Source organism: Anabrus simplex, chromosome 4 (genome assembly GCF_040414725.1).
Source record: "Anabrus simplex isolate iqAnaSimp1 chromosome 4, ASM4041472v1, whole genome shotgun sequence".
NCBI lineage: Eukaryota > Metazoa > Arthropoda > Insecta > Orthoptera > Tettigoniidae > Anabrus > Anabrus simplex.
The window spans coordinates 203152858-203175459 of record NC_090268.1 but is presented as its reverse complement, the minus strand read 5'-3'; positions in this window follow the sequence as shown (position 1 = coordinate 203175459).

Sequence of the window (22602 nt, the reverse complement as noted above, 5' to 3'; positions counted from 1 at the left end):
TGTGGTGTAAGGTATGGATGGATGGCCAGACAATATTACCTAGCAACCGTACAGGCTATGATGTAAAGTATGGATTGATGGTCCGACAATATTACCCAGCAACCGTACAGGCTGTGATGTAAGGTATGGATGGTTAGCCAAACAATGTTACCTAGCAACCGTGCAGGCTGTGATGTATCGTATGGATGGATGGCCAGGCAATATTACCCAGCAACCGTGCAGGCTGTGATGTAAGGTATGGATGGTTGGCCAAACAATGTTACCTAGCAACCGTGCAGGCTGTGATGTATCGTATGGATGGATGGCCAGGCAATATTACCTAGCAACCGTACAGGCTATGATGTAAAGTATGGATTGATGGTCCGACAATATTACCCAGCAACCGTACAGGCTGTGATGTAAGGTATGGATGGTTAGCCAAACAATGTTACCTAGCAACCGTGCAGGCTGTGATGTATCGTATGGATGGATGGCCAGGCAATATTACCCAGCAACCGTGCAGGCTGTGATGTAAAGTACGGATGTATGGCCAGTAATGTCGGTAACCGATTACAAATCACGTGATGGAATGACACCGAGTGGCCAGAAAAGCTTAGACGGCAAAGTGATACCTGTTTTATTTCCTTCCATCTGCAGGTAATAAGTCTGAAAATTGATGACGAAGATGATTTCTGTTGTAGTGGGGCCAAAATGCGAGGTCATCACGCGCTGATAACATGACATAAAATGAATTGCAATTAAAACTTACCCACTAATATGAGAATGTAAATGAGAATACAATACCGGTAGTTAAAAGCGATGATCTATTCAAGAACTTGTTTTTAAAAAATGAATAAAATGAGATTAAATCAGATTGAAAAATTAAAGCACTGATTTGTAAATACCTTTTGTATGATTACAATCAGATTGATGACAAGGACAACACATTTTAAGACTTTTATTTTATAAACTCAACGTTACAAGAGATTCAAGTATAATATTAAAAGGAGAATTGAAAATGAGTGATATTATTGCAAATAACAATTGGTCTCTAATTTTACGTTAGTTAAAATGTAATTCAAAATGTATAAAACAGACTTGTTGTTTTCAGAAAGCTGACGACAAAGTCTGCCGACTGCTCGTCATCACACAAGATGAAGTATATGGTGTTAGGCAGGTCAGTCAGATCCACGCACTCTGTGAGGACGGACTGCTACGACCAGCAACACTAAACACTGTTAGGGGATTCACTCTTCAACATATAGGAAGGCGTAACCGGACGTAGAGAGCCAAACATCAACGTTTCCTTTCGAAATTCTCCACACCCTCGTGATGTTCTTAATTTGCTCTCAGGCTTTTGCGGATGTAAGTGGCCTGCCACTCCTTCCCGCAATAGCAAAAGTTCGAAAGAATATGATGAAGTGAAGTGAAATGATCAGATAAACCAAGACATAAAATTAAGGTATTTGTTTCGGTTACTTTTGGTTATGATCTGTCGGTGCACTTGACGAAGCGCATGAGGAAGTGACCAGGTAAGTTAATACATGGTCATGTATGTGCAAAGAAAAATAAAGTATTCCTCGTCGGGGATAGCTGTACAACAGGGAAATTTCAAAATTATAAATATGTAAACTCGTTTTATCCAAGGATGACTAGTATGAAAATTCGAATGGCAATAAGTATATTACTGTTACCGTTCCGCGCCCCTTCTTCTAGGGCAGCTATCCCTAGTGGATTTTCTCTCTTTGTTCACTGCTGGCTTTGGGGTGTAATGATCACAAAGATCTCATTTTACCCGTAATATTGAAATTAAGTGTGAATGACGTGCCCCTGACCCTGTTTAGAATAATTTGGCGTTGCATATAAACGCATATTTCGGCCATTTTTATGGTTTTGGTCTTATTTTGCTCATTTTAGCGATATAAGGTTATATTTGGTTATTTTTCCAGCATGTATGCTTAACTGAGGAGTCGTTAAGAAGGTACGTGCGTCGAGTTGCAAACACATAATTTCCAAATAGTCTACTTCTAGTAGATATATTTTTCTTTCTTTTCCCTGAACAGATAGGTAGCAGTTTAGAAGACCTGATTCGAAGAAGAAGCTGCTGTAAGGACGTCTTTTAGCACATTGTTCTGAACAAGTTAGATTCCCATACGACACGCATGAGCTCACGAAGCGTAACGATAGAGTGTTTCCGTTTCTGAATCACTCCAGTAGATATACTGTATTTAGCTCAGAAGCAATTAGCAAACAAGTAGATTTCATGTAATCTTCCTTGAAGGGTCCAGTTACAGCTCCTTTCTCCTTCCACTACCAACGAATTTCAACAAATTGGCCCCAATAAAGTTCCTGTTAGGCAGTGTGTTCTAACGTACGCCGATAGAAACCATAAAACATCCCAATACTTCGTTTTTAGGATTTATTTAGGAAAACCGAACGAGAACTGCATCTCAAGGCTACCATACTGAATAAATGTTGAACATTTTAACGTACTGTACTTCTCTGTCACCTTGTATGATTAAATGTGTCTGATCACGTTTTGATACATCAGACGTTTAATGTTAGTCATACAAGCTACCTATCCCTTAAATTCATGTCTTATTTTATCGTATTTTAGGTAAATTTTTTACTATACTTTAGGACATAGTTGTCTGCATATTTTGTACATCTTTAGGTCATAAACTTCGGTACCCTAGTGATCATATAAGGTAAAACAAGGTAATGAAGTACCTCTTTCTTCACTAATCATCTTGGTGTGTAGTGATCACATAAGATAAAACAAGGTAATGAAAAACCTATTTCTTCACTGTTGATCTTGGTATGTGTCCGACTCGTTGGCTGAATGGTCATCGTACTGGCCTTCGGTTCAGAGGGTCCCCGGTTCGATTCCAGGCCGGGTCGGGGATTTTAACCTTCATTGGTTAATTCCAATGACTCGGGGGCTGGGTGTTTGTGCTGTCCCCAACATCCCTGCAACTCACACACCACACATAACACTATCCTCCACCACAATAACACACAGTTACCTACACATGGCAGATGCCGTCCACCCTCATCGTAGGGTCCGCCTTACGAGGGCTGCACCCGGCTAGAAATAGCCACACGAAATTAAATTAATAATCTGGGTATGTAGTCACCAGGCAAGGTAAAACACACAAATGAACTACCCTTATTGATTAGTGCTGATCTTGGTGTTTAGCGATCGCGTAAGCTAAAACTAAGTAACGAGGTACCTTTTTCTTTACGAGTACATGCCACTGGTAGAATTCAAATCCTCACGTGAATGCTTGACTCTGATAAGGATGGTACATTTCGATTCTGCCATTACTTGTATGCAATTTAAAGAATCAATCAATTCTTTATTTCCAATTTACAAGGAACAGTTCTTCTCTCCAACACTTCAGGTAGATGTTACCGTTTCTCTTCCACAGTCATTCGCATTTTTCTTTTTGTCATTCCAGCAGTATTCTACTCTATTCGATGAATTATTTATTAACTAAATTAACCTAGCCAGTAACGGATCAGTGATCAGTCCCTATCCAACTACAAGCAAATCAACAAAATATTTTACATTCTGAAGGACATTTTATTTTTTTAACCTTTTAGCAACAACGTATATGAATATGATTATTGTTCAGTGCAGAAAAATCCAGAAATCATTTAACTTCTGGACGAAGCGAAATGTCTAAAACAGTAGGATATATCCTAGAAATTTACAGGAAACACCCGCATGAAGATGTACTGCTTCACCACTTCTGTTTTATTTTCTCGTTTCTTTTACACTTCAGTACCTACTTTTCAATTATCCTTAACAGTATCAGCACGCAAATTCATAAAACTGGTGTAGAACTACGTATTACTACTACTACTACTACTACTACTACTACTACTAAATGCTTTCATCCCCAGCCCTCTGAAACGGGAGGTGGGCCTCCTCAACGGAGACGCTGCCCCTCAAACCAGGAGATTTGTATCGGAGTGGGAGATGTGCGAAGACGTTGAGAAGGTTGGCGGCCGTGGACTGTACTAGGAAATGTCTCGGCATTCACCTTAGAGTAGGAGAATGGAAAACCACGGAAAACCATTCTCAGGACAGCCGATGGTGGGGACCAGCTCCTCTCCATCTCCCGAATACAGAGCCGTAGAGGCATGGTCACCCCTTATCTGCTCGGTTGGCTGGTCGGAGTGCAAAGCTGTCGGACCACGGACCAGCCGAAACCCACTCTGCATCCGCCGACAACTACTTGTTGAAACAAACTTCTTATAGAGGGATATCAGTAATACTTGTACAAAGGATGGGAATGGGTTATTCGCACAAACACAAGGGAAAAGTGTCCCATGAACACAGACTCGGAAATACTTCCCTGATGAGGTATTATTGAAAAGAACTTTTACAATGGCACATCACCTGTCTGACATTGGCAGCTCATAGGAAGTTACATTGTAGGCACAGTCACAGTGACGAGTGGAGGCGGGACCGGAGCGCAGGTGTTGGTGCACTGCCGAATTAAAGTTTGCGGCGTGGGAACGACTTTCTGCTCTTTCACCATGGGCGACGAGGCACCTTGTGTTTCTGCCACCGATCAAACATCAGCAGTCCCAACCGGGATTGAACCCGCGATCTTGGGGTTAACCATAGACCTATCAGCATCAGATATCACTGACACCTTGGTACACCCTGTATGTATAGAAGAAGAAGTCAATAAAACATACGTGTTCTTTATTTTTCCTTTCCTACTTCTTGTTTTAGTTTCCTCTTTACGCAGATATAGAGAACCTTTGAACGAAGGGCCAGTCTGGACTTTGATTTGTGTCGCCTCCCAAGTAGGCCTGTCTCTGGTAGCATTCTTTTTTTCACTTTGCACCCTTTTTGCAGCAAGTGTGTAACGTGCTGTAGAACCACTTCCTCTCATGCGAACCGACCCCTGCGCTAGGTCTTGATAGTACCAATCCTCCCAGTCTCAGGCATCATTCAGGCATATTCCTATGGATATGATCTTTCCGAACTAAGAACGGATCTTTAGATGGTTCGATTCTATAAAGAGCAATCATTCCGTTAACCAACATAGAAGTGACATTATGTCAAAATGGTGTCAAATTTCCCTTTGGGAAAATCAAATGATCATAAACACGTATTTCAATAAATGAAACTCAAACTGATAACGGTTAATTTATTTGCATCTATTCAATCGTTTTCTAGATATATTTATATGCAATGTGGAGTGGACAAGTGTACAATTCTGCGCATCAAAAGGAGGAAACAAATTCAGAACCTATGAAATTACCACGAATTAAATAATTTCTCTAGAGTATGATGAAATGAATCATCTATGGTAAGAGAGCGTTCCACATCTCCCTCAGTCATGGCCATCCAGCAATACTTCACATCACAGCCTGCACGGTTGCTAAGTAGCATCGCGTCACACATTTTGTATCGCTAATTTCAGATGACCCCCAGCAATAGGACGTACTTTGTCAAAAGAACTGCATGTTGCAGATTCAATTGCATATTTGGAGCAGTTTTATCTCAACACTGCATATTTTGGAGTTTCCTCGTATTAGGACATATTTCAAAAGTATTTTTCGTCTTGAATGTAGACTTCAGGTTCTGCAGGACACTATTGGAAATTTGCCATGTATTTGAGATAAATGAATTGTTAAATTGTGCTGGTTATCCTCAGGTAGACGTGTGTAAATTTAGCAACACCAGCTCTACATCCAGGCTATGGCTTTGTCTACCTGTAGTGCAATTAGATGGGTACTAATTCTTGGAATTTCTCTTACAGCTGAGTTGAAACAGGTTGTGGTTCTTAGTACCTTAAATAGCTGTAGTATTGCTACTTAATTTATAATTCCTAAGGAGATGAGAACTGTTAGTGAACTATTGACGTACGAGTGTTTCAAGACTTTTCAACTGAAAGATGTGTGTTGTTTTCCAAATACTGCAGCACAGTCGTAACCGCAACTAAAAAGTATCAACATCTTCAAACAACTAAACACAGTAAATTGAAATGGATAAACTTTAAACAGCATGGTTGTTCTTTAAAGGGGCCTAACATATAGGTCATCGACCCCTAATGGTACGAAGTGAAACGAAATGACATGATATTTACAATTTTAAAATGTATCCAAAATGATGATGAAAAATGATTATTAGTTTGAAATAATAAGTGGATCTAATTCGCAATGCCTTATTTTACAATAAAATGATAGAGAATATAGATTACGGTAGAGTAAGACATTGCCTTGGAATGCAGTAGTATATATCATTCAAATTAATATTTTAAAATACATCTTATATATAAAATTGGATGTTGGTACATTTGAAGCTAATAGACTCAATAACTACTGGACTAATTTCGCTGAAGTTTTCACAGTTTGTTCTTATTACATCTGAGAGGGATTACAAAGTGGATTGAACGAAATCTGATTGATAGTTCGGCACTAAGGGGTGAAAAATTAAAAATAAGGGAAGATAAGCAAACCGCAAGACAAGTTCGATCAGCGGGTTGCCTACCCAACAGTATGTGAAGATCATGATGTGTTTCTTAAAACTTATTAAACGTCCAAGTTCTGTCCCCGTGACACAGGGGGTGAGAAGGTGAAAAATGTCGCAAACTTAAAAATACGAAAATGACAGGTATTTGGAATCTCCTTTAAAAATAAACATTTTTCTTACGACTTGAGAGAAGACTATTTCTCACACCTACAGTTCTAAGTCGCATCTTAGCTCCAAAAGGCAATAGAACAAACGTGTTTTACAAAGACTTTCCGGGGTAAATGAAACTCAATTCTTCGGTGAGTTTTTATACTTTAGGGATTTTCAGATAATGTCTTAGTACAATACCGAGGAACAATTACTTTTAGCAGATGACGAAATCCAGCGAGCGAAGCCACGGTTAACTGCTAGTTAAAATATAGAAACGCAGACTAAAACAGAGTCAATAGAATAAAACGTAGTAGGCAATAATATAAAGACCAAATAGGAAATATTATGTTTATATACGATAAATTATTCCTCATAAGAAATTGCAAGCAAACGACTGCATCTTCACATTAGTATTGGAATTGTTGAAGAGCAGTCGAAAGATCCCTAATGAATATAACTAATCAAGTTTTCTCCGAAAAATTGCAGTTGGTAGCGCTAAAAAAACTCCGGTTCCCTCAAACTTAAAAGCATTTCTGGTGTTATCCAAGGCTAAGGCAAATTTGACACTGCGTCGTTACTAGAAGACTCTGATTTCGTCTAGTTGGAGTATGCTCCCAACTGTGGCGTGTGATGTGGAGAGAGTGTTTTAGGAGTACTAAGTCTTTTTACGAGGAAATAGGCGTAAATTTGTGTTTCAAATCCTATTACATTATGCAGTGATTCAATTTAATCAAGACGTTTGAATTTCATTGACAAACTGGAGGATTTTATTGTGGCATGTAATACTTTTTATTTTGACGAAGTTTAAAGTGTATAATTTCTTATAATATAAACCGCTAATTTATATCAGATATATGTTTGTTTTTAATGTATATTTCAACATTTTAGTGCATATTCTGACACTTTTAGTGCATATTTGCATGCATATTTTGACACTTTTAATGCATATTTGCATGCATATTTTGACACTTTAAGTGCATATTCGCATGCATATTTTGACACTTTTAGTGCATATTTTGACACTTTTAGTGCATATTTGCCTGCATATTTTGACACTTTTAGTGCATATTTTGACACTTTTAGTGCATATTTGCATGCATATTTTGTCATTTTTAAGTTCATAATTATCCGAAGCCTGCCTAATGAGGTACCTCTATTGCTCACTGTTAATCTTGATGTGTGTATATGGTATGCAGCGGTGAGGTAAGATGAAATACAGAAATTAGGTACCTCTTTAGTTCACTGTGGATCTTGGTGCGTAGTGAAGAGCCAGAAGTGAGACGTCTGTTTTGCTCCTCGTGTTCACTGTTGGCCTTGATGTGTCGTAATGTGGATCATAAGGCACGCGGTGAATGCCAAGAGCGGACTGTTACTCTACTCATCAAGTCTCACATTCTGTTATCGTTCTGCCTACATTGTATAGCCTGACACCAGTGACTCAACAGCAAGAACCACTTACGACCGTGGAAATACCTTCTGTCACGCTGAAGTACCAGATTTTAACAAAATGTAATTTGATTTGTAATTAAAGAATTTTGAATTATTGTTATATTCTCTAGTCTATTAAAACCCAACTCCCTGCAACATCCAGGTAAGAAGAAGTGGACGGTACTCTATATTAGTTAAGATATAAATTAGAAATAAGTATATTGTGTATCAAATGCTACAAAAAAAAAAAGAAAACAAACAAAGAGAACTTCATGCTTCCAGGGTACCTGGTCTGTATTCAACGATCTATCTGGCAGGAGACAACAGCTTCTTTTTCCCATCCTCTGTCCTGTAAGGCTCGGTCGTTAGTAGAGATCTGAAGTTGTGCCATTGAGACACGTGATTTATTTGACACGCTCAGTGGTTTTAATTATAAAGTGCACAGCAACAATTATCTATCATGGTTAAGTACACATTGAGCAATGAGTGTTAATTGCTAAAAGGAATGAACACTCGTACATTTTCTCTACTACACAGAAAAGCATAGATTCACGAAAATGACTTTGGACTTAGAAGACGAGAGAGCGAGTACAAATTCTCTTGTTCCCCTCTTAGTAGCTTCTTACGATATGCGGGGGGGGGGGTACAGATAATGTATCCTTTGACTCCACCCACAGGGGAGATAAAGAGTTCCGACAAATCGAAAGAAAAAATTATTGTATCCACAAAAGAAAGGTACGGCTCATGAACAGTGAGAAAATAAGACATTCTATCCCTCGTAAATATAGTGTTAATATAATAATTATTTACTACCCAGCCCTGTGGTGAAGAAGTAGCGTCCTTGCCCCTTATTCCAACGTCCCGGGTTCGTTTTCCGCCCGTTCAAGGATTTTAATTCCGGAGTGACAAGTACAACAGAGTTCACTTGATACGAGATTTTCTCAAGATCTTAGTTGCAGAAAGAAAGCGTACAGTGAGAAGATGGCGCTACTGACCTAGTATACATAGACGAACACTGGTTACCATGGTTACAATGGTGTCCGGAAATTGATGGCGCTAAATGCAGACAGACCACCAGACGAAAAATATATCCGTGTTAGAAAGTTGCATAAAGAAATTGTATAATAGGTATGTGCGGAGGTTTTGAAACCGATTTCTGGAAAGTTCTATACCACCAAAACCAATTCTCCGCGCTTTGTGTGAGAACTTGCGCCCAACTGGATCGGTTTTAAACAGAAAAAGGCATTAGGGTCTTAAATGACGAAAAATAGTGTAGTTGTTTAGCTCTAGAGTGCGGCATGCCTCCCACGTCAGTGCTGAGAGGGCTTTAAATTCTTGAACTTTCTTTTTTGCGTATAAGCTTTCCGTAGAGTGCACGTTAAATATTGCAGGTCCTACCACACGCATTAACTTCTGCAGGTAGCTGCTCCAATCCATCCATGACGGAGATTTAGATCCTTCGCTTTTTATCATGTCTGATGAAGCTTCGTCTGAACTCAGTAGATACATTAATTCTCAGAATACGCATCACCGGGCGAGTTGGCCGTGCGGAAGCGCATAGCTGTGAGCTTGCATCCGGGAGACTGTGAGTTCGAACCCCACTGTCAGCAGCCCTGAAGATGGTTTTCCGTGGTTTCCTATTTTCACACCTTAATTAACGACACGACCGCTTCCTTCCCATGCCTACGCCTTTCCTATTCCATCGTCGTCATAAGACTTACCTGTGTCGGTGTGACGTAAAGCAACTAGCAAAAAATAATACCCATCACTTGGACACTGAAAATCCCCACGCGATGAGGTACTTCTTACTGACACAAAAGCGGATGTTCGTTGTGCAGTTAGTAGGCAAAGAACTCGACCCGTAATTTTTTTATGGAGCGGTACATGGACACACTATTTCATCCTTTCGTAAATATGTTGACTGAGGAAGAAAGAGACGACGCCTACTTTCAGCAAGACAATGCTACGATCGATTCTGCAAATCATTATATTGTTGCAATCAGAAATGTGTTTGGTGGTGGGAAAATTAGTACGGGATCATGGCCACCTCATTCTCCAGATCTCAGTATGATTGATTTTTATTTGCGGGAAAATTTAAAATGGAAAGTAGATCTTAAAAATCCGCGTATATCAGAGGCCGTGGCAAAAGAAATCAGGAGAGTGATAAGTAGAATTACGACGAGTGTCACAGAATTTCCTTCGCAGATACTAAGTTTGCACAAAGGAAAATGGAAATCGTTGTCAGCAACTGCTATGACATTAAGATAAGAAAAGGAAAAATCATTACCACTTTTCATTTCTTCCCTGCTTTCTTTTTAACGATGATGATGATGATGATGCTTGTTGTTTAAAGGGGCCTGCATTCGAGGTCATCGGCCCCTAATGGTACAAAATGAAATGACAACAAAAAATTCAATAGCATCCACTGACCAAAATAAAAAAATCGTCATGAAGAATGGATGAACATGAACAAAAAAACGAGCAAACAAAAAACGAGTGGATCCAACCCAAAAAAAGATCAGAGATAATTTATTACTGAGCAAGGGACCACTCATGAAGCACAATCCTGAATCTAGGATGCTTGATGTCTAAAGGGGTCCAAAATCCAGGTCTAAGGCCCCTCGGAATGGTACATGACACGAGTAAAGTACAACCATGGTATTTGTCATGTTGGGGTACTAATCAAAAGTAGCGAAGACTCACGGTGTTCCACACAAGATGGTGCTACTCACCAGTATTGTACTTCGTATAGGTAACGCAAACGTATGGTGTTTCTCACACAATGGCGCCACTCATACCCAACGCAAACCGATGAGGTTCCTTACCTAGGTGTACTAACCACACACTCCGTTGTGTTCCTCACATAGTGGATACTAATCACAGGCAACGCAGACCCACGGTGTCGCTCATATAGTGGTACAACTTACAGGCTACGCCCAGACCCGCGGTGTTGCTCACATGGGTACGACGCACGGGTACTGGAATCCACCCGGCCAGCCTCTATACTGCTACTAATCACAAACCCATTTCGTACCGAATATAGTGGTACAACTCGCAAGTACAGGCAACCCATGGTGTTCCCCGCGTGATGGTACGAATCAAAGGTGGTTTCATGGTTCTAATTCAATCATCCCTTGGTCGCCCCTTTTAGTCGCCTCTCACGACAGGCAGGGGATACCGTGGCTGTATTATTCGTCTGCGTCCCCCACCCACAGGGGGGTAGTGTGTTTGGTCCGCGAAAGGTAATGATGATGATGATGATGATGATGATGATGATGATGATGATGATGATGATGATGCTTGTTGTTTAAAGGGGCCTAACATCGAGGTCATCGGCCCCTAATGGTACGAAATGAGATAACAACGAAAAATTGAAAAGCATCCACTGACCAAAAAAAATGTCATGAAGAATGAATGGATGGACATGAACACAACAAAAACAAAAAAATAAAACAGTGGATCAGACTCAAAAAAGATTGTAAATAATTATAAATTATAATATTAGTGACCAAGGGACCACATATAAAGCACAACGATGCTAATGGCACTTATCGGAAGTAAAGGAGAACCAGGATATTTCTCAAGCTGCGGTACTAATCAAAGGTAGCGTATACTCACGGTGTTCCAAACATTAAGGTACTACTCACAAGTATTGTACGTCGTAAAGGTAACGCAGACCTATGGTGTTTCTCACACAGTGGCGCCACTCATAGCCAACGCAAACCGATGAGGTTCCTCACCCAGGTGTACTAATCACGGGCGCCGGTATTCCCGTGGTGTTCCTACAGAGTGGGTACTAATCACTGGCAACGCAGACCTACGGTATCGCTCGTATAGTGGTACAACTCACAGGCAACGCCCAGACCTGTGGGCACGACTCACCGGTACTGGAAACCCACACTGAACCCCACTCGAGTGCTATGAATCTCAAAACTATGGAGTACCTAACAGAGTGGTACTACTCGCAAGTAAAAGCGACCGATGGTGTTCCGCGCGTGATGGTACTAATCAAAAGTAATTTCATGGTTCTAATCCAATCATCCCTTGGTCGCCCCTTTTAGTCGCCTCTCACGACAGGCAGGGGATACCGTGGGTGTATTATTCGTCTGTCTCCCCCACCCACAGGGTGTGTGTGTGTTTGGTCCGCGAGAGGTATTTTTTCCCTCAAGTCCGCCGGCAAGCCGGTTAGGACCCCCCTATCCGCCACCTGGCACGCACCACCTGGGAGTATCACCTCTCCCCCTGCTACGCCTGGGTATCAGGTTTTCCCTCAAGTCCGCCGGCAAGCCGGTTAGGACCCCCCTATCCGCCACCTGGCACGCACCACCTGGGAGTATCACCTCTCCCCCTGCTACGCTGGCGTAGCAGGTTCGTGGTCTTTTTAATGTTGAAAACGTCTGTTAGCAGACAATGTAGGGGTCCCCCCTCTATGGAAAACGTAAATTTAAGCAATTTCCTAAATTGTGCCGAAAGTTGACGGGCTAAAAGGCTCAGAAAGGTCTCAAATTGTGAAATTTGGATAGCTCTATCAAACTTTTTAAAAAATTTGAAAATCGCGTCCGGCCTAAATGCACTTTCAGGAAAACAGCCTAAACCGCTTGTTTCTGTACATGTTTCCTTTTTTATTCAAATCCTAGCCAAATTAACTTATTTACATTATTATATCTCTAATGTGTTCCTTGGTTCAATACTCTCAGGCGTTGTTTGAGTTTTTGAAACATATCCACACGTAATGTAATTATAGGGCTTAAGTGAAACTCTCCTTTGACACACATTATCGCTCGTAATGGTAGCAACCTGCTAATCTAATCGACCTGATAACGATGATTAGGAAAAGGATTGCAATTTTTAGGAATACATAAAGAACATATTCTCATAATTTATTTTATATATTTACCTAAAATTTGTAGCCCATATCCCTAGGAGGTTTTCAACATTGTGTTGTTTGCCTAAAAGGCTAGAACTGGATTTTTATGATAATGAGGCTGTTTCCTAATTAAATCTTGCTGAGGAAAGGACCGTATACTGTTCTGGAGAATAAAGCCTGCACTTACCGGCAACGCGATATGCACGCCTCACTTGAGTTTGGTGACAAGTAGACCCCGGATTGTTATGCAGTAATCCGTTAGAATGCAAACTAATTTGGCTAGTAGGAAGTGTCGTCTCGCCCGCCCTTCCGTAATGTAGCAAGAGTAACATAAATACTAGGGAATCTGATGTGCTACACCCCTAATATGTATGCAAAACTCATATCATAACTGTTGTGCAGGCTAGAGTGTACTTGTTACTCGCTTCAGGAAATTTCCATTCTAACCTATTACTGCCCAAACGTTCAGGCTTTATTGATCATTATAGCATTCGTGCTTAAGCTAGACAGGGTTGCAACTCTCCACACGACGAAGCATGTTGAGCCATGCGTATTTCATCAGTCCTGACTGGGCTCGACAGAGAGCGAAAAGAGAGATATATACCACGTTAAAACTACATGGTTCGTAGTAGGTGAATCTGAAGAGGTGAATGATGATTTCATCAATCTTGAGTTGAGTTCTATTCTGAACCAATCAGGTCAGTAGAATTGCAGTACAGCCTTCTGCGATATTTTGCGTGAGTGCGTTTCTGTTTTATTGGTCGTTTATTTTTTTAGTTCGCATCTTGCATTTGGTAATCAGTCTATTATAGTGGCTTAAGAGAACTGCAGGTGATAAATGTAACGATAATAATAATAATAATAATAATAATAATAATAATAATAATAATAATAATAATGCTATTTTCTTTACGTCCCACTAACTACTTTTACGGTTTCCGGAGACGCCGAGGTGCCGGAATTTTGTCTGACAGGAGTTCTTTTACGTTCCAGTAAATCTACCGACACGAGGCTGACGTATTTGAGCACCTCCAAATCCCACCGGACTGAGCCATGATCGAACCTTCCAAGTTGGGGGCAGAAGGCCATCGCCTCACCCGTCTGAGCCACGTAGCCCGGCTAAATCTGATGACATTGTTAATGAAATTAGTGGCTTAGATTGGCTTTTAAGCAACATGAAAGTTTAAAAAAAAATCCAGTATCAAGTCTACATCGACCGAGAGTGGAAACATCTGGTCTCCGGTTCAGAGGACCCCGGGATCGATTCCCGGTGAGGTCGAGGTTTTTTATATGAAATAGTACCGGATGTTTGTGCTGTTCTAAATATCGTTACAAATCAATTACCAACACAACACTACCCTGCATTACAAGGACACGCAGTTCCTGTACACGGCAGATGTCACCCACCCTCGTCGAAGGGAGGGTCTGCTATACGAAACATCGACTCACAGATTTCAATGACCTGTTAAAGTGAAATTTTTTTCTGAAACGCTGGACACAGGAATAATGGGTATATATTTCAGTGCTGAGAACTCCTGGCTGTCCATTAAACAAGGTAGGATTTCCTAAGGCAGCATTATTCTAAACAAACCATTTGCCGCTCACATTTCTCAAGAGTGGACATAAGGTAAAGTTTCCTCATTTGGATGTGACCATGCCATGCCCGAGTTAACTCGCATTTCAAGCAATGCGCTCTTCTCTACTTCCGAGTTCAGTCTGGCGCTGCTCATCACACACTCTGTTAAGACGAACGACGATTCATAAATTACCTACCGCATTTTGACGATAATTATGTGCCCTGTGCTTTTCTTTCACAGCTGTCTTCTGAGATGTGCGCAGAAGTGTAAAGCATGAAGGAAGATTACATTTTAGAAATATAAAACAATGATGATGAGCGTGTCTTTTATGAGCATAGTGAAGGTAAGTTGCAGTGAAACAACCTGTAGACTTTTATCACGCCACTCACAAGTTCTAGTAAAAGAGCCAAAAGAAAACTATTGCTAATGTTGTCGTTCCATGACTCTTCATAAGGCTAAAAAGAACTTGGGAGTGAAAGGGTAAGTAACAAAATGTGATCATAAATTAAGCGAAAGCTCACATTTCTGCTTTATTGTTGTACAAGTAAAAACCAAATATATATATATATATAACTTTTGTTATTCCCTTCATTCATAATGCCACAGTTACGACTCATGGTCTTATCTTACATTTAACTCCACTTCTTTTCCCACATCTCCAATGATATCCTAATTTTAAGATTATGTTCCTAACCTTTAGAAGAGTATTTATCTACAAATATTCGGGCAAAATGTATCACTAAAAAAGAGTACAAAGGAAAATAAAGAACGGTAGTTCTGTAAACTTTCCATAAAACACATTATTTATTGTAAATTTCATCCTACACTGTCAAAATAAAAGAAGGAATAAAACAGAAATGTAAGTAAATGTGCAAATGGAAATTCATGAAATCCTATATTCTCAAGTATAGAATAAAATGGAAATTAATATCTTTTTTGTTATAAACTTTTAATGTTGGTCTGTTTTCAGACCAACTTTGCTTTACGGGAGCGAAAGCTGGGTGGACTCGGGATATCTTATTCATAAATTAGAAGTAACAGACATGAAAGTAGCGAGAATGATTGCTGGTACAAACAGGTGGGGACAATGGCAGGAGGGTACTCGGAATGAGGAGATAAAGGCTAATATAGGAATGAACTCGATGAATGAAGCTGTACGCATAAACCGGCTTTGTGGTGGGGTCATGTGAGGCGAATGGAGGAGGGTAGGTTACCTACGAGAATAATGGATTCTGGTTTGGAGGGTAAGTAAGAGAAGTAGAGGTAGACCAAGACGACGATGGTTAGACTCGGTTTCTAACGATTTAAAGATAAGAGGTATAGAACTAAATGAGGCCACAACCCTAGTTGCAAATCGAGGATTGTGGCGACGTTTAGTAAATTCACAGAGGCTTGCAGACTGAACGCTGAAAGGCATACGAGTCTATAATGATAATGTATGTATGTATTTACTTTTAATGTTTTGAAATATAACCTTAACGAATTAATTGAGAGGGTGAAATATCAAAGTTGCCTTTATGTTTACAAAGTGTCGAGTATTAATGTTCTGGTCCCCTTTAGCCTGTTATTTACATAACTGCTGTTCTATTCAGTATCTTTCTCCCATCAGAGATTTGATGAAACTCATGCTGCAGAGGTGGAATGAACTTCAGAATGGACAGAATGTCCTGGGGTTTCTTCCTTTCTTATCCCTACCCCATTTTAATATTTGACTGCAAAGCCAGTAAGTGAATAGCATTCCGCTCATATTTCCTCCTAACATACAGTCTGCCAGTCTTCAACATATCCACAGGTATATTATTTGATATCTATTCTACCTGTAAACCTAAAAGCAGTAACTGTGAAATTCTACGTTCCTGTTATTGGAGCTAGGCGGGAAGATGACTCGTATTTAACGAACCAAACTTCTGTTTGCTACTCATATAGAGGACGACCGTCGGATAGATCCATCTTCCACAAAGAAGTGACACAGTCAGATATGCTGTTTTAACATGGATATGGTTTTGGACTGGGGGTCTTTCTGGAATTAACATCATCAGTTGAGCATGGATACCTTGGTAACCAGTCATTTCTACACGTAACAGCCCTTAACACTCAAGTGGTCGGGCGGAGCACAACCCAGCCATTTAGTTTTTTTCGCTCCTGTTTTCTGGTATGATTGTTGATCTTGAGCATATGTGTACCTTTCTCGTGCCCCATCTCCTCTCTGATAATGCAGTAGTCTGCTAACCTCGACTGATGGTTATTGCGTTATAGAACAATCTATTCTTGTGGATCACAACTGTGATCCGTGCGACCACTAGCGTGACTTATTTTGACTTTGTTTGTTTTATTACGGTGTCTAATCTCAGTTCATATGCATATATCTCCTCCGTTTTATGAATTTATATTAATTATTGGTATATAAGTACTAAATGGATGACTACGAGAATTATTATTTATAAGTTTCATATTCCGTATTGATTGGATTCTATGTAATAGACAAGAAAAATGTTCCACCGATCAATACATTTATTGTGAATAAATTATTGCACTAGTACCGGTTTACATAAACACATTAAAATATATATGCCAAATCATAAGACACTAAAAATATAGCACATTAAACACATTAAACATGGTATATTTTAAAAACGTCTATTAAAATTTGAGTTCATGTTGCGTTGCATTCATTCTTCAATCCTCTTGTAGTTCTTGTGTTGATTAAGATGTATTAGGTGATCATCGAGAATGTTCTATGGCTGATATACTTTGTATTGGTATGTTGTAAGAACTCTTGTCATTAAAATTTGAAAATTGAGTACTGTGCAATTCAACTGTTGATGTAGTCCAGTAAGATTTATATATACAGCGAGATAGGGTTTAATTTTAGAGCAGTTGGTGGTGACACCTCTCTTGTCTATGCACGTTATATGGTTGTTATTGTTGTTGCTGTGGAGGTTGTGTACCGATATGTTTGGAGATTTGTTGTGTTCGATGTCTGGATGAACCAGACAGTGAGGTACCTCAAAACATTATCCAAACCAAACCAAACCCATGGTACTACAGCCCTTGAAGGGCCTTGGCCTACCAAGTGACCGCTGCTCAGCCCGAAGGCCTGCAGATTACGAGGTGTCGTGGGGTCAGCACGACGAATCCTCTCGGCCGTTATTCTTGGCTTTCTAGACCGGGGCCGCTATCTCACCGTCAGATAGCTCCTCAATTCTAATCACGTAGGCTGAGTGGACCTCGAACCAGCCCTCAGGTCCAGGTAAAAATCCCTGACCTGGCCGGGAATCGAACCCGGGGCCTCCGAGTGAGAGGCAGGCACGCTACCCCTACACCACCTCAAAACATTATGGAGGGAGTAAATGAGACAAATCACAATATCCAGTAATTTTTCAAGTATTTCTTATAAATGCATGCATAATTACTGTATATGATAATGTACAGAAAATAAAGTTCGTTTCACAATGCCTAATTATATTTATTGAATAAATAGTATAGAATAGCCGTATATCACAAAGAAAAATGGATCACAATTGTGATCCACGCGACCACCGGACTGTTAAAGGCTCCATCTATATGTTTAAAAAGTTTACTAAAACCAGATTTTTCCGTTCTACTGGACCGATTTGCTTCATTCATTTTTAAAGTTTGAAACATTTCGTAGCAAACAAAGTTGAGGTCCCCATACTACGAAAAACGTAAAATTAAGCAATTTCCTCAACTGTGACGAAAGTTGAAGGGCTAAAGCGCCCAAAAACATTCACATTGAGAGTCTTTGAGAGCTCTATCAAACTGTAATTTAAAAATTCGGAAATCACTTCCGGCCTAAATGCAGTTCCGGAAATAGTCTAAAATCGCTTATTTCCTTACTCGCTTCCTTTTTCGTTCAAATCCTAGCCAAATAAACTTATTCACATAATTCTTCCTGTAACGTTTTCTTGCTTCAATACCCTCAGGAGTTTTCAATATTTTGAAAAACTTTCATACCGAATGTAGTTATTAAGTAAAACTCTGCATTGACTCACTATAGCGCTCGTAATGCTAGATAAAGGCAAAATGTTAATCTATTCGACCGGATGACGATGATTAAGAAGAGGTTTGTAATTTTTAGGAATAAATAAAGAATATATTCTCATACTTTATTATATTTTATTTACCCAAAATTCGTACCTCATGTCCCTAGAATGTATTCGACACTGAGTTGCTTGAACTGTGGATTTGTTCATTCTCTCCGGAGTTACCTGCCGATGAATCATCACACATTGTGAGGTCAGTAAGTTCAGTTACTTTGAGTAATCATAAAATCAAGTCACTAAATGGCTGTACTTAGCGGGTTGCGAACTGTTAAGGAGCAATATCTTTACGTAAAGGCATCGGCGAACCTAACATATTAAAAACGCCGGGCGTCTATAGGCAAACCTGTACTTTCAACAACAGTCGGATAGAAACCGGATAGAAATACCGTGAGGGTAAGACACCCCTAGCACCCTTGCGGGTGGAGCAGGTTGGGAGTGACATGCATAAATAATCAAAAACGACCTGTATTAGTGTTGAATCCATACTTTTCGGGGTCGCTGAAAATAATTCTGATATTCTGGAAACCGTTTAAGTTCATAAAATGCCGAAAATGATCGAGTTCAGTGTTGAATCGACAATTTTCGGGTTCGCTAGGCTCATAGGTGACAGTCCCAATGGCAGTTGGAATCGTTTACATCATATCTTTAACGCGACGCATAAATACATACAACTATCACTTATTGTTATTATATGCCTGAAGGGATCATCTACTTCCCAAACAGTGCGGGCTGCAACAAGGACGAACTTCCTCGCGAAACAAAATAATCTGTAATTAAATCTCTAAAACTATAACATATTCCGTAAAATATCAATCAACAGCACAATAATGAAATCTACAAAAATAATTCGCTTGACACATAACTGACACATTCAAAACAGTACACGGGCAGCGCATTGACCGATTTCATATCAAGACACGTTACTTCAGCTATTCATAACAAATGTGAGGAGCAGCATGAGTCCGCTAGTACATATATTACGAAATCATTTGTATGCTTCCTAATTTACCTCTCCACTACTTTCAAAGACATCAGACTTATCCTACAACATCCACCATTGCTGGGGGTGTTCTTAAAAGTAAACAAAGTTATTCCTTCAACTACCCCTGTACAGCGTGTTTTCAGTAAATCCAAAGATGCACTTTCCCCAATGATGTCGAGGCTTAGCGATGAGTATTTCAGGAACCAGTTACAATATAGTTCCACGGTATGTATCATGTTTAGTCTCACTCTGTCACCAATCGGGGATCTTTCCTTTTCGCGGAGAATTTAGTACAGTGTTTATGTTGGCAACTATGATTATATGTTGACAATGTTTTCAAAATATTGTTGGAGTTTATGGGTCAAGTATTTGTTCATTCTCGTTATGTTAGCGAGTTTCAGCATCTGATTTCTGTGATGAGAGAAGGGTTTTAAAAGTGTCAACAACTGATATTTTTCAAATAACGGTAAGTCATATTATAGTGTGTATTATTTCCATTTTCCATCAACTGCTTTACTTTCTATGCCTTTATAAGATATTTAAAGGCCTTTTGTCATCAAGTCTACTATAATTTAGTTATGTGGGCTTCTTAAAGCTTGATCCCTATTTGAGACTCATGGCAGATACCATCTAGAAACACCATTTTTGAATTAGTTTTCAGATCCTAGTGAGTCCCTATAAAATAGTTAGTCTTAGAGAAATTCTCAATGATCCTGATTATGACGAAGATAGTGATGGTGCTGCGAATTATAACATGGAGCTGCCACCAGATTGCACTGACGAGCGTATTGACGACTGTTCTAGCTGTCTGGGAAAACTTCCAAGGACTATTCTCTCATTTAAAAACACTAAAAATTTGGTCATTCAAGATGATGCTTGTTGTTTAAAGGGGCCTAACATCGAGGTCATCGGCCCGTACGGTACGAAAGGGAATTACAACAAAAACTTCAAAATCAGCCACTGACCAAAATAAATAAAATGCCGTGAAGAATGAATGTATGGACATGAAACCAAAAAACAAAAACAAAAAGAAACAAAAAACAAACAAAAAGCAGTGCATCCTACTCAGAAAAAGGATCATATAGAGTAGTATTACTGACCAAGGGAATACTTATAAAGCGAAATCTTGAATCGAGTATGCTTGATGTCTAAAGGGGTTCAAAATCCAGGTCTAAGGCCCCTCAAATGGTACTTATCCCTAGTAAAGTAGAACCATGGTATTTGGCATGTTGGGGTACTAATCAAAAGTAGCGAAGACTCATGGTGTTCCACACAAGATGGTACTACTCACAAGTATTGTACTTCGTACAGGTAACACAGACCTATGGTGTTTCTCACACAATGGCGCCATTCATAGCCAACGCAAACCGATGAGTTTCCTCACCTAGGTGTACTAGTCACGGGAGCCGGTCCCACGGGCCCCGTGGTGTTCCTCACATAGTGGGTACTAATCACAGGCAACGCAGACCCACGGTGTCGCTCATATAGTGGTACAACTCACAGACAACGCCCAGACCCGTGGTGTTTCTCACAATGGTACTAATCACGGGTACTGGAAACCCACAGGGGAACCACTCTCTGCTGCTACTAATCACAACCCTATTGTGTACCAAATATAGTGGTACTACTCGTAAGTAAAGGCGACCCATGGTGTTCCCCGCGTGATGGTACTAATCAATAGTAGTTTCATGGTTCTAATACCAGCGTCCCTTGGTCGCCCCTTTTAGTCGCCTCTTACGACAGGCAGGGGATACTGCGGGTGTATTCCACATGTGCGTCCCCCACCCGTAAGGGGTAGTGTGTTTGGTCCGCGAGAAGTATTTTATTTCCCTCAAGTCCGCCAGCAAGCCGGTTAGAACCCCCCTATCCGCCACCTGGGACGCGCCACGTGGGAGTATCACCTCTCCTCCTGCTACGCCAGCGTAGTAGGTTCGTGGGGTCATTCAAGAGACTCGAAGGAAAGTTTAAAGTACCATGTCATGTAGTATCTATACTATTGTTACGGATTATTAACCGTCTCTTTTATGGCTTTAATTTATTTCACGATGATCCAATGAATACACACACACACACACACACACACACACACACACACAATTCTATGCAACTATAAATGACCACGCTCAGTAATTGTTGACTATTTACAAGTCTCTCACAGGAGAACTCCAGCCGGACAGTCTTTACTTGAACGACGCTATAATCCTTGCTGGAAGGCTCGCCTAACTTTGTCTTTTGCTCCTGCAAGTTCAGCTCCTTCGCACACACAGACGCACGCAGATGTTTGAACAGAGGGCTGCTGACAGCCACAGTGCACGATGACTGTTCCTTGGCTGGACTCCAGAGAAAATCCAGTAATTTGCATGGCCAAACACAATGAGTTAGTTAACACTGATGATCAAATAGCAACAGGTTAACAGTGCTGAACAGCAGGACACCGGCGGGAGCCAACACTACTGTCGCCCCAGTCCGACTACCCAACTCCAACACTGACTGGTGGAACACCCACCACACACTCGACCTTCCAACACTACAACCATTCCTTAACGGCGGCCTCATATTTATATCTCGATGAATAGTTACTGGAATATTGAGGGCTCAGCTAAAGACGGTACATTCTCACTGCACTTCTCAGAAAGCTCACGGCGAAGAGAATAATACAGAAGAGGGGCGGCCACGTCCTTACACTGGGAGCTCCCAGTTAACTCACTAGCCCCTTGTTGGATGTACCGAAGGGGGTAACGGCAGGGCTGGCACGTAACAATTGAGGTGGTGTCTGCTTGCTTGTTTTTGTTTTGCTTTTTGCGGATAGGCTCGAAATATGTGGAACGACTGAGCTGAAATTTGGTAGAGTTATAGCTGATATAGATGTTGATTCCCATAGGGAATCTGGAATATTTGTCCCGAATGAGTACATCTATAATACCAATATAAATGGTCCGTTATTGAACATTATAAATTTTCTAGCTAACTCATTCCTGGTTGCCAGCGTTTCGCCCCCGTGTGCTAGGTTGGGCTCGTCAGTTGTTACCTTGCACACCTACCAAGACGCATGGCTA